This window comes from Centruroides sculpturatus, unplaced genomic scaffold, assembly GCF_000671375.1.
Source record: "Centruroides sculpturatus isolate CEXI.00-Female unplaced genomic scaffold, Cexi_2.0 scaffold1110, whole genome shotgun sequence".
NCBI classification, from domain to species: domain Eukaryota; kingdom Metazoa; phylum Arthropoda; class Arachnida; order Scorpiones; family Buthidae; genus Centruroides; species Centruroides sculpturatus.
Window position 1 is genome coordinate 113,195 of NW_019385394.1, and position 24,678 is coordinate 137,872.

The following is a 24,678-nucleotide window of genomic DNA, read 5'->3' on the forward strand; positions in this document are numbered from 1 at the left end:
GACCTAATCTATACTGAAGCCTACTAACAGATCAATTTTGATTAGAGTCAAATAACAATTATTATATTGCAAAAGGAAATAAGTCACTTCACTAGCAGTAAACTGGTAGTTACAGCTATTAGAAACTAAAGGGAATAAAATTGACTATACAGAACTTTTCCTGAGAGAATATCAGATAATCGGAAGTTCTTATTTTTAAAACATCAACATAGGAAAATTGCATCAACCACATAAGTTGTGATTAATTAGCAACTGCTTGAAGATCATATAACAACCCAAGAAAAAAGTCAATGTAATAGCCAAACATAACTTTACTACTGACCTCCATATTTTTATATAAGATATTTTTGATTGTTAACGTAAGTAATTTACAAATATCACATTTCTATTTAATTTTATATATTTGAATTATATTCTAAAATTTTAAATATTGTTTGTGCATCACAGAAGTATATAATGTTCTGAAATAAAATGCATTTGTATGTTGTGATAAAGCTTGATCTAAACTTTGGCTGTAAATCTGCCCAAAAATGTTTGTCTATAACTATTAAATAAAATCCAGCAAGGAGTTACTTAACTTTTCCAGCAATATTTAAAAGTTTGGTGGTGCCATCTGTTACAATATTTTATTAAAAACTTTTTATATTTTTAATTACAAATATCACTTGATTAATGAGATTAATTAATCCCTTCATGATTCCTCAGATATCAAAATTGGTTTAATCAAATACAGTGGTAATGTACTGGACAGTATCTAGGTACTCAACTGAACAATCACAACCTGCTAGACCCACTTTTCAGTTAACAAATATTTTAATTTTGTCATCCATAAATAGTTTTTATAATAAAAATGAGTAATTAATTTAAAAATAAAATGAAACCTTAGAACTGCCTACCTTTGTCAGACAAAATTATGTGTGATCCAGTTTTTTCCCCCACTTAATGCATGTGGAGTACAATCAACATGTCAGTGACATACTATGATTTGTTGCAAGTTCACAAGTTATTTGTCAATTTTTAACAATTTCTTCTTGAAATTTCTCTTTGTAAACAGCTTTTGGGCACCCTGTACATTTTGTACCCTTTAGTTCAAAATTTCCTGAACAAAACTTTCAAACTACATTTGACATGTCCAATGTTTAGGAGCTTCTCCCACAAACACTGAGTATTTGTTACTGTTTGTATAACAATATATCTATAAATTTAAAAAAGCCTATTTAATATGTCTGATGTTTTTTCTGCAGATATTTTCATTTGATTTTATGCAAACAAAATGTGAAGTTTTAAAATTTCACAGTTTGTTTGCATAAAATTCTGAACAAAGAATACAATATCACGTTAGTGGTAATGTGTTAAATTTCACAACTATCATAATTAAACTAAATATCTACACTGCTGGCCATTAAAATTGCTATACCATGAAAGCAGCACGCAACAAAAGTAAAATTTGCATGAAAAGGTACAATATGATGGGATATACAAATGATTAGCATTTCAACACATAATCACAAATCAGGTGGGAGTAAGACCACCTCAGGTCTGTATAAAAGGAAAGATCGTAAAGCAAGTTTCTCATATGAAAATCTCTAGAGAAATGCATCAAAATATGTATTACATAAATTACAAATATAACTTCCTTAATTCACTCCTCTTTTTAAAACCTTATTTGTAAGTAAATCAGAAGAAATTAATGCATAAACATGCTTTATGTAAAAAAATTCTTATTTCCATATATGAATATAGGCTACAACTAAATATACCTGAACACCCATTAGATAAATATTTCTTGCAATCAAGGAGACATCAAAAGATAATTAATCAATAAACAAAACAATCCTACTCCAAAAGTATAACAAACAATAGGGCAAAAATCACTGCTATTCACCTCAATAAAAATTTGGAACTTGGCCTAAGAAAATATTAAAACAATTAAAGGCAAAGAAATTAAACAGATACTTAAAAATATTCACACATAAAAGAAATTATTAAAACATAATCAAGTCATGTTGATTCAGTTTTCTTTATTGTTTGTTTTTATGTTTTGTAATCTGTTTGTTTTCTTTTCTTTTGCTACTGAAAAAATCTTAGTCACGTAATCTTTGTTGACAAGTATTTACACACTTTTTTTGTCAGTAAATTATATTATTATATGATATCAAATAACATGTCAAAAAAAGAATAAATACATAAATATAAATATACAAAAAGTAAATAATGAAGATAAACATACAAATAGTATGAGCCAATGCCCATGACTTAACAACAGAGGAAGGAAAAACTTATGTAAGGGAGGCCATGGGAAGCTGTAAAGTGTCTTCCTGTTCTTCACAAGATGGATGCAGATTCTTTGTCATTAATACAATTGTCCCTCTGCTGATTTAGATTTCAAGTATTTCCAGACTCCTTATTTGCAAGTGGCATATATCAGCTCTGCCACTTTGTATGTCAAGATAAACCCTGACTCTCATAAGAAAAAGTAGCTAAAACCATGACTGTTTATTGTTTTCTATCATACAAGAATGCTCTTTTAGTCTGGTAGCTAAAGAGCAGTTCGTGACCCTACATATTCCAAATCTAACTTAAATCCATTTTCACTACCAGGATGCAGTATATCCCTGGTACACATAATTTGTTAAATTTTCAATTGCCTATTAATATGCCTCAAAACCTATTGGCTATAATATGCCTATGTGGTTGTTATGGTAAGTTTGGTTATGAGACATATTAATAGATAATTGAAAATTTAACAGTTATCCAAAGAAGAAGTATTTTATACTGTACAGCTTTTGTTGCGGTCGCGATCTACTTCTTGTTAAGCCGTAACAGTTGCGAGCTATTTCATGTGTATATATTAGTCACTGACCACTTTCTGTAAAGCAGTAAAAGGGCTGGAGCAGTAGCGTGGGAAGGTCGGAAGACCGGAGAGACTTCAGGACTAGCTGTCTTACCTCCTGGCCGCATGTAGCTACACTCCACGTTTCGTTCGACTGCTTATATCCCAAGTAAAATTTAAATTGGAGTTAGCCATTGTTATCTCTGAATAAATGTTTTTATATAATATTGATACAGCGTGTCAATCAATTAATTATTATATCGGCTAGTTGGGAACGACCCAACACTCTCCCTTAATAGTCTGACAGGTATGGGATCAAAGGGGTNCCAAGTAAAATTTAAATTGGAGTTAGCCATTGTTATCTCTGAATAAATGTTTTTATATAATATTGATACAGCGTGTCAATCAATTAATTATTATATCGGCTAGTTGGGAACGACCCAACACTCTCCCTTAATAGTCTGACAGGTATGGGACCAAAGGGGTGTTGGATTACTGAAAATAATTACATATTTTGCATTGTTTTGCTAGCAGTAGCTTACAATATTCCCTACTCCAACTGTTTGAACAGACCTGCTCACAGAAAACACACGAAATGTGTGTCATCACGTAAGAATTGAATGGGGAGATTCAAGTCACGACATGCTTCTGTGCAAGCAGACACGTAACGAGGACGGGTACCTTGACGGGAGGTGCGTCGGACTACTGAGCATGTCGGATTAAAAACGTTGGACTATCAAGGGAGAGCTGTAATTTGTTAACTTCATCCGTATTGTTACATAGTAGTTTGTATATAGAGGGGTTTCTGCAATAGGTAATTCATGTCTTCCTTCTTTTTGAAATCTCCTTGTAAATTATATAACCAAAACATACTGGAGGTAGAATAAGTTGAAAAATAAATTACACCGATATAAATCCAGCAAAATTTAATAAAATAAAAACATTCTCAATCGTTTTTCAACGATCATTGTCAGTTATCAAAAATAGAACAGTAAATATAGAACATAAAATGCGTTCGAAATAAAAGTTAACGGAAAACACCCTAGCGGACGAACTAATGAAAAATTAACAAATAAACTAAATAAATAGTGAAAAATTAATAATTGTAGAAGGATCTCCACACAGTGGACAATGAGTCGGCATCTCTATGGTTTATACAACCAGTTTTCATGTGCGCTTTATAGATTTCCAACCTCTCCAGATGTTTGATCGTTTGCCTATTAGTCGTCGTTTTTATAATTGATGCTTGATTCCATTGCACGTCTATATCCTGTTGCTTTGCGTACGATGCCAAGACAGTGTTATCAAGGTTCTTATCAATTGTGTATTTATGTTCCTTGAGTCTTTGCTTCAGACCACGCATCGTCGCACCCACGTAAACTAGCCTGGAATCGAATTGTTGGTCATGTAAAGGTACCGAATATATACCCATTGTTGAATTCCGATCCTCTTTCTTTTTATCGTTTCTCAAAAGTTTGAAAATAGTGGGGTTGCGCCGGTATACAATGTGTATGTTATTAGACCTGGCAGTAGATCTGTGTATCTTGTTCAAAAATGGCATGTAATTAAGTACTATTCGTTTATTATGGTCAATCTTGGGAGAACGCTGTTCAGTGGATTGGAAGGATGAAATAAGATTCTCTATTTGTTCCTTTGGATATCCATTTAGTTGGGATATCTCAACAATGTACTTTAGCTCCCTTATCGTGTCGCAAAAACTTGTACAATGCGTGTAAGCATGTTTAATCCATGATCTGAAAACTGCCAATTTGATATGCTTGGGATCGAATGATTGGCGTGGAATGATAACAAGTTGAAAGCAGGGTTTACAGTAAATATCGGTCCAGATCTGTCCTTGCTTGCACGTAATGGAAATGTCCAGGAAGTTAACACTGGAGTCGCTCTTCTGGTCAAGCTGCAAAGTTAAACCGTAAGGGTTATTGTTGATCTTGTTTAAAAAATAATGTAGATTAGGTTCTTTGCGCCAAAGTATGAATACGTCGTCAATGTATCTGGCGTACAAAATGATTCGCTGTTGAAATTCGGGTAGGATGGTGTTTTTCAAGCTGACGCAAGACCAATTTGCAAAGGATTGCAGATGTAGGACTACCCATAGCCATGCCTCTTCCTTGTAAGAAGACATTTCCTTCAAACTCAAAAAATGATGTGTAACAAATTAAATGTGCTAATTCCAGGATATCAGCATGATAAGATGGAGCATTTTCTATATTGGCAAATAGTTGTAAATAATAACCGGTTGTATAAACCATAGAGACGCCGACTCATTGTCCACTGCATGGAGATCCTTTTACAATTATTAATTTTTCACTATTTATTTAGTTTATTTGTTAATTTTTCATTAGTTCGTCCGCTATGACGTTTGAAATAATAAACTTCGGCTGCAAGATAAGGTGTATTAGTAAGTTTGTTTTGCAAATAGATGATCTACACAACTCTATCATTAAAGGAAAAGCATGATTATGGGTGCAATCCACTACTAATTTGAGATGGAAAGCAAATATTTTAAGTTAAATAAATTAAAAATAGGATTAAAAATTGCAGCCTGGCATTGTGACAACATCACATTAAATAACTGCTCATTTCTATGTTTTTTTTTATCAGCACTTTTTTTTGAAACATTAAATCAAAATCACCTTTGCATGTGCAGATCCAAAAAAATAAAATGTATCACTTCTTAAAATCAAAAGTGGGGGTGCTATTTGCCTATGGCTGATGCTGATGAAGAAAATTAAGTTGAAAGTTTTGTATCTAATTTAGTGATTTTTCTTTTTGAAACTAATGGCTAATGCATTTCCTGCGAAAAGAAAATCTTTACTTAACATACATACTGTATTTGAGTAATGCGATTTTGATCTATGTGGTAGCATTGAGGGAATAATCAATGGATACCTGTAATTAAAAGTATAAAAAGTTTTTTAATAAAATATGACAGATGGTGCAACCAAAATATTAAATGTTGCCTAGAAAGTTAAGCAACTTATTGCTGGATTTTTTAAATTTGATAATGGATATTTATAAGAAGGTTACTGCAATGATAAAAACAGCAAATGAATATACAAAGTTTTTGATATTAAGACTGACGTATTGCAATTTTAAGTACCATGTTATTTTATTTATATGTCAACGAACTTGTGATTCATATCAAACTGTCTGGTCTACTGGGTTTATCTCTTTCTGATAATAAAGAGCTGCATAAATTAATGTATGCTGATGATATAGTTATTATAGCAGATACTCCAATTTGCTACAGAAAAATAAATTATCTTAAAAAAACTTACATTTCTGTCTTATACCCAACTTTTCTGTTCTCTTTTAGTTATTAGCTTTTCTTTTGTACTGTATCTAATATGCACTGTTGCAACTCTTCTGGGACTGTTTTGACAGCAGGAAGGAATTTTATGATCATTATAAATATCTTAGCAGAATTTCATGAGGATTATGATTTAAAAATTAAATTGTCTAAAACAAAACTGATGGTGTTCAAAAAAGGGGTAAGCTGTCTCATAATAATAAATGGTATTACAAAGGTCAGAAACTGCATATTGTTTCAGAATATATTTATTTAGGAGTATGAAAAAATAATTTTGTCATGCCCAGATTTTTATCTTATTTAGGAGTAATGCTTTCATCCTTGGGTTTGTTTTATTTGCAAAAATCCACTTTTTTTTAAAAAAAGTAAAAGTGCAATGGAGCTATACGGCTTTTATTAACAAAACTAAAAATTTGACCAAGTCAACCTACATACTTTTCCAGCACTTGTACATACATTGTATATCTATGTTCAACTTATGTACTGTACTTTGACTAGGTTCAACACAGATATGAGTTCCAGCTTTCAAGAAATGCAAAAATAAAAGTATATAACGAGTCAGCAACCTACAGTACACGTGTCAAATGTGGCATACAGGACAATTTTCAGTGGCACTGTAATTGAATAGAAATGTAGTAAAACTTATATTTTAATTATTAATTACACATTTAAATGTACGTCACAGTTCAGCAAAGCTGTGGTGCATTAAAAACAAACCTCTTGTTTGTATATTTCTATTACAGCACATCTGTTTATGCTCCGTGTCTCCATTTACGTGTTATGCAAGCACTTCACATGTAAAAACATAATTCAATTAACAACTTAAATTCAAAATTATACATTTTTGAAATCTATACTAATATTATAAAGAGGTAAAGTTTGGATGTAGGAGGTAATCTCCAAAACTACTCATCCAATTTCAAAAATTCTTTCACCAATATTTAGAATGGAACTTCAGGGTGAACATAGGCTATTTAATATTACGTACCTCCGAAACCTTTAACCGATGTGAATAAATTTAACATTACTAACGTTTTCAGACTCCTCCTGGGTCCTCCTTCTTCAGGTAAAATCGTCAAAGTAACCATTCGTTTTGAAACAATTTTTTAAATCATCGAACGATAGAACGGCATCACGTGTTCCATATTCCCGAACGTAAAAGTTTCCACGTCATAGCGGACGCAATTGAAAATATTTTTCTTTTTATTTTTTATATAATTACTGTTGTAAGATCTTTGATGTTAAGCAAAAAACACATTATATGCATACTGTCTACCCTTTCGTCCTTGTTGCTTAAGTTTACGACTTCCTTAATCTTCCTGTTGCATTAGGGCTTGCCAAGCCAAAGATAGATTTCATCCCTGGAATTAATGGGTGATAAATCGTTGTATGCCCTGTATATCCTTTTGTTGTATGGGATAATATACAAGTGCCTATGTATGCTCAAAGGATACTTAGATATGGTCCAGCCTATGCACCTACACCTCATCCGAAGGGTACTTTAAGAAACTGTATACTGGACCTTGAACGACTGCTACAAGGGATGTCAGACATACAAAAAGAATACTATAGGTGGTTAGCATCATGCAAACTTAAGAAAGGAAGAGATTCAGTACAGATCATCCGTTTCAGAGATGACCTTTCACGCACAGCTAAGTGGATTCGCAATAACAACCTTACTTTAATCAGAGCAGATAAAACCAAGGCTTTGGTAATCATGAGGAGGGAAACGTATGAAAAGGGCCTTAGAGAATATATTGATGTCACCAGATGCGTGGAGGCAGAAAACAACGCCATAGACAAGATACAATCTAAGGTTAAACAATTCTCTAACACAAAGTTAGCCTCAAGATTAGGTATACGGAATATTATCATGGATGCACCTGATACCCCTAAGTTATTTGCATTTGCAAAAACCCACAAACAGGGCCAAAAATTAAGGCCAGTTGTTGATAAGGCCAGAGCACCTACACGCAAATTAGAGGCCTCGTTGCACAACATCATCGCTCCACATTTAGAAGGATACAGATACACGATCTCTAATCCAACGGAGTTAGTGGAGCTACTAAAGGTCACTGAACATCCTACTTATATCACGGTAATGGATTTCCGCACACTATATCCTTCAATCGAGATTCCGCCATGTTTTTGCAGAGTCAGAGACTTACTGTTTAAGATCTTACGCAATGAGGAGTTCCATCAACAGGTGTTAGAGTTGTCCCACCTGATCTGTTACAGCTCGATCTTTCAATTCGGAGGAGTTACACATATGCAAGGTAAAGGGGTCCCCATGGGAAGCTCTGTCTCAGGGGACATGTGTGAGCTGGTAATCAGACAATTGGAGAATGCAACACTACCGAATTTCCATCAAAACATCATAATTTACAAACGATACGTCGATGATATCATCATACTCTGGAGGGGCTGCCCGAACAATTCCCAGTTGTTGGACCAAATGAACAACAACCCATATGGACTTACCGTGGAAGTCGAACAACACAGTGATTCATCGGTGCATTTTCTCAATGTGAATATTGATTTTAGTAGACCGATAATACAAACCTCTGTGTATCGCAAACCAACAGACCATCCCACATATATTACGGCGGACTCTTGTGACCCTGTCCAATATAAGATGGCGGCGTTTAGAGCCCTCGTTAAAAGAGCCTACTCACACTCTTCTACGCAAGAGGCTTTGGAACACGAACTACAATTCCTGTGTGAAGTGGCTAAGCATCATGGCTACCACAACATCGTACAAAAAATGTCACAAAAGTTCGGTGGAATGGTGGACCCTTCTGAAAGGGATAATTCGGTAAATGGCAACCGGAATGTGGATAAACGGAGGGTACCTGTTTCTTACAACCCAGTATTAAAATCTTTATATAGTAAAATCGCTCGACAACGTAGTATATCACTATCCTACAGAAGATGCCCTTCTGTATTTGATATGCTGCGCAATGGAAAGGATAAATCTGAGGATGAAAGATTGCCAGGCGTATATAAAGTACCACTTAGGGACCACCGTTTTGACAGGGACTTAGTATACATAGGCTCAACGAAACGAGCAGTTGGGATCAGGTGGAAGGAACACATCCGTGACATTCGACTTAATAAATGTTCCACATCCTTATCCACTTACGCGTCTGATCCAGAGATCGTAGCAGACTTCTCAAATGCCAAGTTAATCACCACCACCCCATATGCAGACCATCTCAAGTGGTTAGAGCAGATAGAGATATACAGGGCATACAACGATTCATCACCCATTAATTCCAGGGATGAAATCTCTCTATCTTTGGCTTGGCAAGCCCTAATGCAACAGGAAGATTAAGGAAGTCGTAAACTTAAGCAACAAGGACGAAAGGGTAGACAGTATGCATATAATGTGTTTTTTGCTTAACATCAAAGATCTTACAACAGTAATTATATAAAAAATAAAAAGAAAAATATTTTCAATTGCGTCCGCTATGACGTGGAAACTTTTACGTTCGGGAATATGGAACACGTGATGCCGTTCTATCGTTCGATGATTTAAAAAATTGTTTCAAAACGAATGGTTACTTTGACGATTTTACCTGAAGAAGGAGGACCCAGGAGGAGTCTGAAAACGTTAGTAATGTTAAATTTATTCACATCGGTTAAAGGTTTCGGAGGTACGTAATATTTAGTAAACTTCAGTGTGTAGTTGTACGTTATTGTTAATAGGCTATTTATTATTCCATTAAACATTCATATAAATTATAAGATATCATCTAGGTAAGCATTATATTTTTGGTGTCAGCAGGTGGCAAGGGGCAAGATGTATACGTATACGAGATAGGTAACCGTGCAGCACAGTCGCGTGGTCGGTGAGATATGCAGTGCACGTGTCCGAACTTGTATAATATATAGATGTCAAAATTTGCCCCGCAGAAAAGAGGGACAAAATTAAGGGTTACCGTGAACTTGGCTTCTTTTTACTATTTTAGATGCAATTTATTGCATTTTGATAGGGCACATCAAGAGAATGTACACTAAGAAGGAATTTTTCAAAATTCCATCCTGTGGGGAGTGTTATACATTTTGTGAAGACCACCACCCCTCCAAAAATATATATATATTTGTAAATGGTTATTTGTAATAATTTTTGTTTATTTACTTATATTTTTTTTTATTATGTATTTATGTAAACCTTAAACAAAGTTGTAAGAGGAAATTTGCCTATTTTACCAATCTAGGGACCCCTTTTCCAAATTTAAAATCTACTTAAATTAATTAAGAATAAAACCATTTATTAATTAACCATCAGAAATCTCACAACATGCCAAAGAAAAGAGGAAAAAGCAACCAAATAATCAAAAATTATATAGAGATGAGGAACATTGCATCCCCTTTTGTTTTCGGCAATGTTTACATGAAGAACTTAGTCAAAGCAATCAATGAACAAACAATGACTAAGAACAAAGATGAGTCATGTCGACTCAGAAGATGACTCTAAGAAAGCTGCAAGTCATCACCAAATAAGAAAACACTGTCTCAGCTACGATGATGACACTGCCAATGAGTCATCACCCGATGACGACTTTCTCATGCTGAAAGGGTTTAAAAGGAAAGCCCCAACAAGAGAAAGGACAGTTCAGTCAGAAAGGAGGACATCAGCCAGTTAGAGAAAGTGCAGTCAGAGAGAAGGACACAGTTCAGTTAGAAAGGGACAGTGAGACAGTTAGAAATGGGGACACACTGAGAGAAAAAGGAAGTCAGAGAGGAGATACAGTGCAGTTAGAGAAAGTGCAGTCAGAGAGGAGGACACAGTCCAGTTAGAAAGAAACAGTGAGACAATTAGAGATGGGGACACAGACCAATCAGAAAGAGACAGTGAGATAGTCAGCAGTTGTGGACACAGCTCCAACCAGAGAAAGAGTGGTTCAAGAGAAGACGACTCAAAAACAAGCAAGCACAAGACAAAGTGCAGTAAACACCAGAAACCTCCACAGTCTTGGCCCCCATTAGGCACCCTCTCGTTGTATAGATAAAAATAGGCAAATTTCCAAAATTGACTTTTATAAATTGTTCTAAACTTTCGTTTAAGTTAATAAACGTCCTTAAATTGGTTATATCTGACTCTGCATTCTTCCTCCTGAGAGGCTCATTCCTGGACTTCAGAGTGACTCTTACCCTCGCGCCTTAATCATCCATTTCATCTCAAACGGTGGTGTGTTCGATAAAACACACCTGGTGGCAGGACTCTACCTAAAAAGCATTTAATAAACCTTTTACGGCTCCCGAACCCCACAATTTATAATAGATACATTTTGAGCCACAGCAATGTGTGGTCGGGTACAACTAGTCAGTTATAACCGGACTAATTTTGATAACATATACAGTAGTACCTCAGGATATGAATGCTTCAGCATACGAAATTTTCAGGATACAACATGAAATTCGAACATATTTTTGCTCCTTAGTACAAACAAAACCTCACCATATGACGTCACATTACTTTGCAGCAACACCACGATCACGTGTTCCTTCTATTCATCGGTCTCAGTCTGCATGTTTGCTTCGTTGTGAAAGGATCTTGTTCAATAAAGGAAATCTCAAGGTATTATCAGAAAGTGATTGATTTTATTGAAAAGAAACATCCCGAAAAGGTTCACACTGTCCGTATTGCTGCTCAGTTTAATGACATTTGCCTAAGTCATTTTAGAAACATTTTAAAAAGTAGGCAAAGCCAAACCTCTTTGGATAGATATTTTACCAAGTGACCTCTATCCAGTGAAAGTGCTGGTGGAATTGAAGGGAATAAAGCAAAAAGCAGTGAATAAAAAATTAAAAATTACATATATAACAGAAAAGATAAAAAAATTAATTAGTGTTAAGTTATTTTTAAGTTTTTGTTACATTATGTTATGTAAGTTAAGTTTTAGTATCATTTCCCTTTTCCCTCTCCTCCGCCACCAGTTTACACCTCCACCATTGTCTATCCTCAAAGGTAAAGTGCAAATAAAACTACATTTTTTTTAATCAATTATTATTCTATTATGGTTATTTATACATTTACAACTGCAAAAGTTTTTCAGTGTTTTCCTTACTAAAGTTATTTTTTTTCAACGTACTATTTAGCTTTAATTTGAGTATGTTTTTCCTGTTGGAATGGATTATTTGGTTTTACATGTAATCATATGGGGAAAAATGATTCACCTTACGACATTTTCATGATACGATCTCAGTTTAGGAATGGATTAATCTGAGGTACTTCTGTATAATAAACTTGGTAGAATCATGTTGGCACTCAGAATAACACTATAACTGATGTTCGGCACAACACTGAAAGGTTGCTGAGCCCTGGTATATAATGTTGATACTTATAAAAAATTATTTCATTTGTTAATATATTCTGTGTTGTCTCTGGGCAACATCTCATTGTAATACTTTATGCTATAATGCATATTACTCTTACACTTTGTAAATGTAACTATAACATTTGCAATACCTAAAACATCTGTAAACTGGCTGTGCTTACTGCGGAACCAGTTATGTAACGTTGGTTACGACATTAAAAGATTTGTGTGTGTGTGTGTGTGTGTGTGTGTGTGTGTGTGTGTGTGTGTGTCTGGGCAACAAATCACTTCCAAGAGTTGGAAGTACTTTTTTTGTATATTTTTTTGCCAGATTTATAAACTTTCCAAAATGATTCCCAGTTACCTTTTATGATTAGAAATTAGATTTTCTGGAATTTTAGTTTTGTTTATTAAATTGATAATTAAGAATTTTGAAAATTTCAGATGATTGTTATGTCAGATTACACTACAATAGAATGTGTAAATTAAAATCTAATAGTTCTAATAGAAGTATAATTGAATACTCTCATTAAAGAAAATATTGGATAATTCTGCTCTTTGTTTTCTCTAGACATTACAGGAACCAAATGTGATAAAGAGGTATTTGTCAATAATTATAAAATCATATTGTGAGCAAAGTATACAGATAGATTGATCTGAAGTAGAAAAGAATGCTCATTGTAAATTATATCATTCTTTTAAAACTCACTTTAATTAATTAATTTAATTAATATTTGAGTTTAGATACCACCTTATAAATTATTTTGTCAAGTGCAGTTTTATACAATTAAGATTTTATCAAAGTTCTGTAGTATTGTTCAATAAGAAAATTTGTTTTAATCTTAATGAAAGATCATACTGTAATTCTGATCAAAATGAGACTTGGGAACATATCTTTTCATTTTATAACAAACTAGCTTACCCGTCGCGCATTGCTGCAATCTCAGAAAAAATGAAATTCAAGCAAACTCGTTATAATAAAATTCAATTTACATTTTATCATTTTTATTGAAAAACTTATTATTATTAATTTTTATCAGGAAAACATTTCAAAGTATCGTTTCAATTCTATTTATTTATTTGANAAAGAATGCTCATTGTAAATTATATCATTCTTTTAAAACTCACTTTAATTAATTAATTTAATTAATATTTGAGTTTAGATACCACCTTATAAATTATTTTGTCAAGTGCAGTTTTATACAATTAAGATTTTATCAAAGTTCTGTAGTATTGTTCAATAAGAAAATTTGTTTTAATCTTAATGAAAAATCATACTGTAATTCTGATCAAAATGAGACTTGGGAACATATCTTTTCATTTTATAACAAACTAGCTTACCCGTCGCGCATTGCTGCAATCTCAGAAAAAATGAAATTCAAGCAAACTCGTTATAATAAAATTCAATTTACATTTTATCATTTTTATTGAAAAACTTATTATTATTAATTTTTATCAGGAAAACATTTCAANATAAAAAACAAAATTCTAATATTAAATGTAAAACCTTTTGAAAAACTAGTTCACTTATTAATTAAAATATATGAAAGATTATAAACATTGATTTTAATGTGATTCTAAAAGGAGGAAAAAATGTACATCGAGGTATGTCGTAAAAAATTTTAAGAACATTTTAATAATATTGTAGTATTTACAATTGTATTTTTTAGCCAATGGAAGAGGGGTTTACACCCAAAATGTATCTTGCCAATTAATAAAGTGGATGTACTGAGTCTATTGCCTTATTATACCACTTCATTGTGTGTAAGAGAAAGGAAAGTATATAAATAAAATAAAAGATAAATTTCCTGAAAAAAAAAGACAAAATTGAGCAACATCACAAATCCAAACAGTTGTGTTACAATGGCCTCACACAGCTATTACAAACAAACCCTTTAGTAAAAACCTCATAAAAAAAAACAAATTAAACAATAAAATTATTATATACTAAAAGACTAATCCTGTGTTATTATAAACACAATTATGTAAAATAAAAAAATATAACATTTTTTTTAACAATATATATTAGATATATGAAGTGTGGAAATAATAATAATTGTTATAAGAGGAATAAGATATTAACAATAAAAGGGATTTCTTTCTCATCAGCCAGGCTCACAATAGGAGCAGCAATGTAGTAAGGGATATACTGTACTCTTATATCCAGGACAGATTATCTGTGAAAAATTATGTTGTTCCTAGGTCTCCAGAGCAATAGAGTGATGCTTTAACTGCTTTGGCCATTGATCATACAATGTTACAGGAGAGTCAAATATTAACTTTTAATTAAGAGTGTTGCTATTTCTTTGCTTTCTCTTCAGATGTTATTTCAAATTACCACAAACTTCTATTCAGAGGTAATTATGCCATTAAAATTATATTAAACTAACAGATGAGCCTGACATTGCTTGGAAAAAAGTAACAATAGCAAAGATTAAGATTATTAGATTATAGCTGATCTTACCCAAGGATTGGGTCCCCCCTCTTCCAAGACTAATTAGATGAATTTTTAGATGAGTCTAAAAATATGTTCAATTTCCTGCAAAAATGCAAAATCCAATTTAAATAATACAGTTGAAGCCAAATTTTTCAGGGTAAGCCATAACCCTTTCCTCCCCCACTGGGGNAAACATTTCTTATTCAACGGCGATTAAAATTATTTATATTAATGATGTCTCCGAAGTTCAAGGAACTATTCGCAGAAAAATAAGTTATTAGAAATCGGCCGCGGTTTGCTGAGCTGTTCCGCGACGAAAACAATGTTGAGCAATGGCGATGTCGAATGGTGACACTCGGTAAGTAATCCTACAATTTTTTATTTATAGTGTAGTTTATACGGATTATTTCCAAAAAAAAATATACGTATTTTGGAAATGTTGAGTCGGATTAGTCTAGAATTGATTAATTTTATGGAAGAAAACCTTTCAATCAGCCGTAGTCCGTAAACTTGACACGTGTTGGGCTGTGATTGGAACGACTCGTAAGAAATTGGATTCCTAAAAAATGGAACATATCTATGATCTTATAGGGGGGTCGACTGTACATAAATAAAAATAAAATCAAAAGTTTAATGTAAAATCAAGAAATGCTAAATTAGAGCCGAAATTTAATTGCTTTTATGGAGTACTAGTTAAGACTCACTATATAATCAAATTAAATAATAAATCAAGAAACATCATAATTTCACTGCATGACTATTGAAATGACAAAATAATAAACTCAGAAAATTTTCCTTTTTTATTAGAACTAAAAAGTATATACAAGGCCAAAGAAATTTAGTACAAATGTGCAGTTATTTATTGTGACACTGTCACAATGCTGGGCTGCAATTTTTAATCATATTTTTAATTTATTTAACTTAAAACATATGCTCTCCACCTCAAATTAGTAGCGGTTTGCCCCTGTACATTATATTTTCTCGTTAGCCATGGAGTCGTGCCGGTCATATAACTCCTTTCGGGGAAAAGTTTTGAATTAGAATAACGAAACTTCATATATACTTAATTGGGGCCTCCTGTTCCCAAGGTTTTCACACCCGGTCTCGGATTTTACCTAACTAATTTCGTTCTCGAGATAAAGTAAAGACAGACAGACGGACGACAGTGGAAATTTATAGGTCTACAATTTTTTCAATCTCCATACCTTCTCTATTTTTCCACTATAACAGGCGAGTAAGCAAAGGCGATATTTTATCATAAATTATCTATTTAAAAAATTAATAAAAATAAATAAATAAATAAATTTATAAAAACGTCGAGAAACAAAATATAATTTTTCAAGACATAAATAATTTTCTGAGAATAAATAGAACGAATTGATATTGACTAAGAGGACACGTAGGATATTGACCATTATTACTACTCGATCAGCAACCAACAAGTAGAAAAATATGGAGTCAATCAATACGTTTTCTACTTACATTCGTCGACAGTTTCGGATTTGATCAACGTCGAGGGAAGATAGTTGCTGATACAAATGAAATTTCCTCCCGAAAATATACTCTTGGCATATTCATTATACCAATAACACGCATTCGATTTTCACGACAACGTCCTTCCACCCCTCTCGCTCTATTTATTATTTATGAGTTCGTCTCTTGATCTCTTGATAAATAAATTTTTTTTTCCTTCCTTCCTCGCTCCCTCGATGATTTATTTTTCGAATTTTTCGATACTACAGTTTATAAAATTTAATACATTATATTTTTTGTTTATGAATTTCGTATAATGTCGTCTCTTCTAATGGAGAAAATCCTCTTTTAATTATGACCTAATTTTTTTCTATCGATTTAGATCTATTTATTTATCGAATTTAAACCTCTAATTTAAGAAAAATTAATTCATTTTTCGTTTTATTAATCGTTTTTAAGGTAATTCTCACTGTTCTCTGTCCCTCCTTGATCTCGATAACGGTGTTATATAGATGAAATCGAGACCGGATGTGGAAAGATTAGTGGCAGAAGACCTCGATTAACTATATACGAACTTCCGGTATAGACCGGAAGACACGTGATTTCAATTCAAAAAATTTTTTTCTCAGAAAGGAGTTAGATAGATGACCGGCATGACTCTGTTGTTTTAAGGAAAAGTATGATTTACAGGGGTAAGCAATTACTATTTTGGGGTGGAGAGCATATATTTGAAATTAAATAAATTAAAAATATGATTAAAAACTACAGCCCAGCATTGTGACGATGTTTTCTTTTGGAATTCATCAAACGTTACGCGATTTTATAAGTTTAAAAAAATGAAATGCATATTATTATGATGTATTAATTTTTAAACATGGCGTGACTTTCGTTCCAGACAGGAAGTTCATATATAGTTAATTGGGGCCACCTGTTCCTAAGCCTTCTATATCTGGTCTCGATTTTCATCTGTTTACTCAGTTCTGGAAATTAATAAAGGGCTGGCAGATGGACAGACAGTGAAACAGTGAGAATGTGTAGAACTATATATATAACAGATGGAAATTATGGCAGTCGGTCAAAAAATGAACCCCAAAGATTTCTACATTTTTGGACTCAAGGAACTTTGAAACGTGCAAAAAAATTTGGGGGTTTTATTTGTATGTTAGTGTACATGTGTGTGATGGGTACGATTAATTCACCAATTTGGAGCTCAATAACTCCTGTATCTTTTGTCGAAATTTTCTGAAATTTGGCAGGGAGGTTTGTGTATTAGGGGGATCGATATTATAAAATTTTCGTGGTTAAAGTCGAGGGGGTCATGTGTCGAGATACGTTTCCACAGGGGTCGGATTTAATGAAGATTTTACTCGTTACTAACATTTACATTTTTATTTTATAAAACAAACGGGTCTTTTTGCCATTTTGTAGTAATTAATAATATAAAAAGTTTTTGTTACAATCTCATAACAGATGGCGCTACATACAATTTTAACTTTTTTGCCAGTAAAGTTACGTAACTCGTTGCTTTTATTAATTGTTTTTTGAAGGTAATTTTATTTCAGAATTATCAAATTATATTAAATAAATTGAAATGCAATTTGTTATGTCTGTCTGCATAAACAATGTCTTATTACTCGATTTTATAGGATTTTATGGATATAAACTCTTGAAAAAAAGCGATTTTTATATTAAATTTTTCAATAAAGTTCATAAAAATAAAATAATTTCGATTCAAATAAGATCGTTTAATGTATTAAATAGGTTAAATTGAACTCAAATTTGTATTTTTTGTAGCGTAAACAGCTTCGCGTTACTCGATTTGATAAATTTAAACAATTGAAAAGGCATTTTTATAGAGTTTTATATAAAAATTGATTAAAGAAATTTTTAAAAATAAATTCATTCTCGTCTAAATTAGGTAATTTAACCCACCACTAACCACCACCACCACTCAAGATACGACACACGATTCTTCCTCTATCTCCCCACCCCTTTGACCTTTAATCATCAAAATTTAGTAGCATCAATGCCCCCAATACTCGAACCACCCTGCAAAATTTCAGAAATTTTCGTCGAAAGGTACAAGAGTTATTAAGTTACAAAGTGCATGTCCCCCACACATACATGACATCCACTACATACAAAAGAAATCACTTTTCATGTAGTTTAATTATGTCTAATTATTATTAAAAATTGTAATTTTGTTAATGGAGAGTGGATGAAAAGACAGTTAACCCTTTAACGTACCGGTTAACTGACTTTTAGGGCATTTTTTTAAAATCATTTAACTTGTTAATAAAAATATCAATTTAAAATTACTTCTTGATACTTTAAAAAATTGTTAGTTTATTAACTTTAAAATATATTAATTTCAAAAGTATCATTTTCATGTTGATGTAGTTAATAATTTTGATTGTTTTACTTTGGTAAACACATAATTAATGCACTTATGTTGTGTAATATTACACTTGTTTATGAAATTTCCTTGTCAAGATGAACCAATTTTGACGTAATTTCCAGTTTTACGGGTCGATTTTAATATAAAATATGAATAATTTATATTAAATTATGAGAAGAATAGGCCTATTATTATATAATTTTNTGGATTTCTTTTAGCTTTGTTTTGTTTAACCACTGTCATAAATATATCAGAGTGATTGCACACTTAAATGGCAAATACTGTCTCTTCCTCATTTGTAAATCATTTAGAACATAAATAAAATTTATTTACAAAAATGAATGAAACTTTATGTAGTAAATTATTTCAAAATATTATAATTTAGAGATTTCAACTGCCTATTAAGCCTTAAAGCCTTGCTAAATTTCATGACATACACGTGACTCTTACACTTCCATTTACAGTCAATATAAATCGGCAGTTATAGGAATAAATATGTTGTCTTATTGCCTGAAATTCCTGAAGATACACCAGAAATGAATTCGTTGTTAATGGACAATGTCTCGCCTCAATATTCTAGGTTAAATATTGAAAAACGAGTCCATGCAGTAGGAAAATTTATTATTAATTACAAATCCGGTATTTGTAAATTAAAAGAAAAACAGAAAGATGATAAACAAGAGAAAACATTCAATATTGTTATAGAACCTATTGAAAAGCTTTCAGTGCCATTAGAAAAAGCTTGGAGCACTTTAAAGAACATATACATGACAAAAATGTGACGAAGAATCCAATAAAGCTTATTTAAAGCTTCATCCTCGTGTTCAGTCGACAAAATTTCAGCATTTTCAAAGTCTACCAATATATGCAATACAAAAAGTTAATGCAAATAGAGAAAAACTAATGAAACTGCAGAAACGAGTAGTAGATAAATATTTACTAGAAGCAAGACTGAGTGGAATCGATCTCTCAGATTACAATCTTCATCACTTTCAAACTAATGCAACAAAATTAAAAGAGAATAAGGAAAGTTATAGGAAGAAAATTGAAACGACAACAAAAATATTTTCCCAGACGTAATGGATCCCAATATTATTAAAGATATACCGAAACAAACATTGAAGATCGTTTACAGAGATGGAATGTCTGACATGCATTCAATTTGAGAGGATTGTGGGAAGATAAAACTCTGTCTTGTAGTCTCAAAATTGAAGAAATGAGATTTCTTATGAATGATCAAGCAAACATTCTTGGATATGAAACATATGCTGATATGTCTATGGAAACAAAGATGGCAAACAGCATCCAGAATGTACTTTCCATGATTGCAACTATTCATGCAAAAAACAAAGTAACAACAGAAAGGGAATTAAATGAATTACAAGAATTTGCCTCACAAAATAATTTTACAGATAAATTGCAACTTTGGGATATTCATTATTGGAAGAGATGGCAAATGGAGGAACTCTACGGTTTTGACCTTGTCAAAACCGTATATTGATATTAAATAAAAGTTTTTGTTAACTATAACAGTGTCTGTTAGAAATTCTGACATCAAGTTTCAACAGGAAGTAACTGAATGTAAAGTTAAATGCTTTGTGTTGTTTTTGGTGGCAGATTGGGCAGTGATGTTACAGATTTGCTAAAATGAACTTTATAATCATTTAAAAGAAATTCTTGGGCTTTTGCGTATTTGTCTACAAAATACATTTATAGGAAAGTATATATGAGTATGAAAATATAATTTAGAAAAGTTTTTAAAACAAACATTAGAAATCTATTAAAAAAATCTGATTTTTCAATTAAACATACTGATGAGTTTTTAAACCAAGTAAGAGAAATCCAGATTAATGATCATTATAGAATGGCTAGTTTGGGTATTGCAGAAATGTACCATTCAATAAAATAGGAAATTATAGAAAATGATTGAATTGCTAAGGATAGGAGATTATAGAAAATGATTGAATTGCTAAGGATTGTGCATTTTTTGTCTGAATAAATCAGACAAAAAATGGCACACATAAACTGGAACTACATACTAAACACACAAATTCACACCTAAATGCTAATTCCAGCAGTGAATGAACAAAAATAAACTTTAATGTTCAAACGTTTTCGGCTGTCTTTCAGAGACCCTCATCAGGGAAAATGCTTGAAACAGAAAAAACAGTTCTACCTTTTGAAAAGTTTTAGTTTTCAAATATAGCTGTGTTCTAATCTTTAAACATTTAAACACTTTTGAATACAAAGATTGTTACGTATTACAATATATAAATAAATTGCTTTTTAACTAAAAGCTATAAATAAATTCATTAATAATATAATATAAGGTGTTGTATAAGTTAGCCTGATATTTTAACGCATAAACGATGTTCAATAAGGAAAATTGTTTCCTTTACATAGCCTAAAGCTAAAGCATAAGTACACATCAAAAATTATTGTTATGCTTTGTGGCATTGTAAATAATACTTCCACAATTGTGGAACCAGAATATAGTCAAAGTTAATGCAACCTCCCTTTATGCTCGCTATATAAATTTCAAGAACCTCCAATGAACGTAATTTGTGTCAGTCAAAAGCCCTATGTAAAAGAGCAGCTTCATCCCAACAAGGAGAAACCCTGGGTTCGATAGTATACTGGGCTAGTGCAATAGTATACTTCCCCTCGGACACATCATATTTGTGGTCCCATATTCTAGCTTCTAGTGATCTGCAAGCATATCCAATGTATGTTATACGTCTATCGAAACATTCGTCTTGCAATGGAATGCAATACACTCCTGGCACTTTCTTGTCATCGAATTTGTCTTTTGCATTAGATAACAGCCAAAAAATGTTCCATTTTCTCTTATTAGTTAAGCGCAAGTTTAAATCCTTAGCAATTCTATTATAAATTTGTTGGAGGGACAGAAACATTTGAACATTAAAGTTTATTTTTGTTCATTTACTGCTGGAATTAGCATTTAGGTGTGAATTTGTGTGTTTAATAAATTGAATAATTTAAAAATAAAATTATATAATCAATTTAATAGAATTTGCTTATAAAAGTAATTATTTTTTATATAGATGACAAATTTTATAACAGGAGTCAGTAATAGGGCCAAAATTTGCTGAAACTTACAATGGTAGATATAGATAATGATATAAATTGAATAAAAGATATACAATTTTACAGGAGATACATAGATGATGTTTCCATAATACGTGATAGTAAATTTATTGATATTAATGAAATAAATATAAAAATAAACCAAATAAATGATAATATAAAATTTAAAAATTTAATAATATAAAATAAAAAGTGAAATCAATTACTCAGATATTACAATAGAAAGAAAAAAAATAAATTAAACTTTAAAATGTATAAGTAAGTGAATAATGAGAGAAAAGTAATAATTTCTGATCAAATATTCCTTTAAATATAAAAGAGAATATATTTAGTATGGAATTAAAAAAATAAACATTAGAACAAGTAATGAATTAAATAAAAATATTAAAAGAAAAAATGATGTTAAATAATTACCCAAAAACCTTAAAGAAAAATAGGAAAGAATTAATACAAATTAAAAGTTAAACACAAATTACAAAGTTAAAATATATATCCTTTCCAAATACAAGGCTTTTTTGAAGAATTAAATACAATATTTAAGAAATATGATATAAAATTAGCTCCTACTTATAAAAAATAGAATATTTACTAATAAAGCTGATATTAGTAAATATAATGTATTAGAAGCTGCAAAAATAGTTTATTCTATTCATTGCACTTGTGAAAATACTCATTACTGTATAGGTGAAACTAAAAGGAAATGAACAATTATTTATTGTGACATCATTACAGTGACAGGCTGCACTTTTTAATCATATTTTTTATTTATTTAATTTGAAATGTATGCTGTCCACTTCAAATTATTAGTAGTGGCTTGCCCCATACATCATATTTTTCCTTTAACAATAAAGTAGTTTTGGTTATCTATTAATTGCTTTCGGGGGAAGTTTTAAATTGAAATAACGAGACTTTCAGTTTGAATCAAAAGTTCATATATAGTTAATCGGGGCCTACTGCCCCTAATCTTTCCATATTTGGTCTTGTCTTTCATCTATCTAACTCTGTTCTTAAGATTAAGGATAAACAGATGAATGGATGGACAGACAGTGGAAATTTACAGGTCTACAATTTTTTCAAATTGCAGCTCAATTACAAGAACAAATGGAAGATTTAAAACATAAAAGGCAAAATTCTGTTTTTCACGAACATGATTTATTCAATAATTGTAATATCGATGAAGAAAACACTACAGTTTTACATAAAGAAGTAAATACATATAATAGGAAATTTAAATAAAGTATAGAAATGTTAAAAATTAAAAATAAAATTCATAAAAATTTAAGTGTAAAAATAAATGATAACTGGATTTCATTTCTATGAATTAAAAGAAATAATAATGTAATATATGTACAAATAATATGTAATTTAAAATATAAAACTATAACAAACATATACAACAACTCATATTAAAGAATTTGTAAAATAATAAAAGAATTATTATGTAAATTATATGATAAAATACAAAGCTAATATAAAAGCTAAAGTCAAAAATGAAAATCAGAATTTGTAGTGTAAAAGTGTTGATTCAATGCAATGTAATAGTTGTGTTTTTAAAATTTAGTAAACTGCTTATAAAAATAAAAAACAAAATTCTAATATTAAATGTAAAACCTTTTGAAAAACTAGTTCACTTATTAATTAAAATATATGAAAGATTATAAACATTGATTTTAATGTGATTCTAAAAGGAGGAAAAAATGTACATCGAGGTATGTCGTAAAAAATTTTAAGAACATTTTAATAATATTGTAGTATTTACAATTGTATTTTTTAGCCAATGGAAGAGGGGTTTACACCCAAAATGTATCTTGCCAATTAATAAAGTGGATGTACTGAGTCTATTGCCTTATTATACCACTTCATTGTGTGTAAGAGAAAGGAAAGTATATAAATAAAATAAAAGATAAATTTCCTGAAAAAAAAAGACAAAATTGAGCAACATCACAAATCCAAACAGTTGTGTTACAATGGCCTCACACAGCTATTACAAACAAACCCTTTAGTAAAAACCTCATAAAAAAAAACAAATTAAACAATAAAATTATTATATACTAAAAGACTAATCCTGTGTTATTATAAACACAATTATGTAAAATAAAAAAATATAACATTTTTTTTAACAATATATATTAGATATATGAAGTGTGGAAATAATAATAATTGTTATAAGAGGAATAAGATATTAACAAAACACATTAATTATGGAACAAAGATCTGCTTTCTTTACTTCCATAAAATTTGAAATAATCTAAATCCTGAAAGTAAAGATACAAGAAATTATAACCAACTAATATCTAAATTGAATAATGTTTGTAATATAAATAAAATTACATCACAACATTAGAAAAGTGAAAAAGTCCAATGTTACTATATCACGTTGTATTTAAACTCGGCTTGTTTTTTGTGTTCCTTTAAGTTGTTTGACATCCCTGTTAAAAAACAATAGGAACCAATTAAAACCAATATGAAATTCTAATGGCACTCTATTGGTTTCTATTGAGATATAAAATCAATTGAAACTAATAAAAATTTCTATTGGTATTTTAGGAGAATATTTATACTACTATAGTTTTGTGTGGATAATGAGGGATGTCATATACCCCACAGAAAATTATAAGAACAAAAATAAAACCTTTGTATAACCCATCCCATCATATATTCAGTGCCTCTGGGACAGTCATTGAAAGCAAGATAATTACTGGTATGCAATTTAGAAGTTTCCATATCAAGCATTATAATATTGCTTTCTGTTTCTAAATTATTGTAGATACAGGT

The 24,678-nt window shown here is 31.2% G+C and overlaps 1 protein-coding gene across 1 annotated transcript in view; it reads right to left on the reverse strand.

Annotated features, from left to right (window-relative positions):
• LOC111638488 overlaps nucleotides 1-24,678 on the reverse strand; it is a 74,582-nt gene that overhangs the window by 30,790 nt on the left and 19,114 nt on the right. The gene's annotated exons all lie outside the window — the stretch shown is intronic.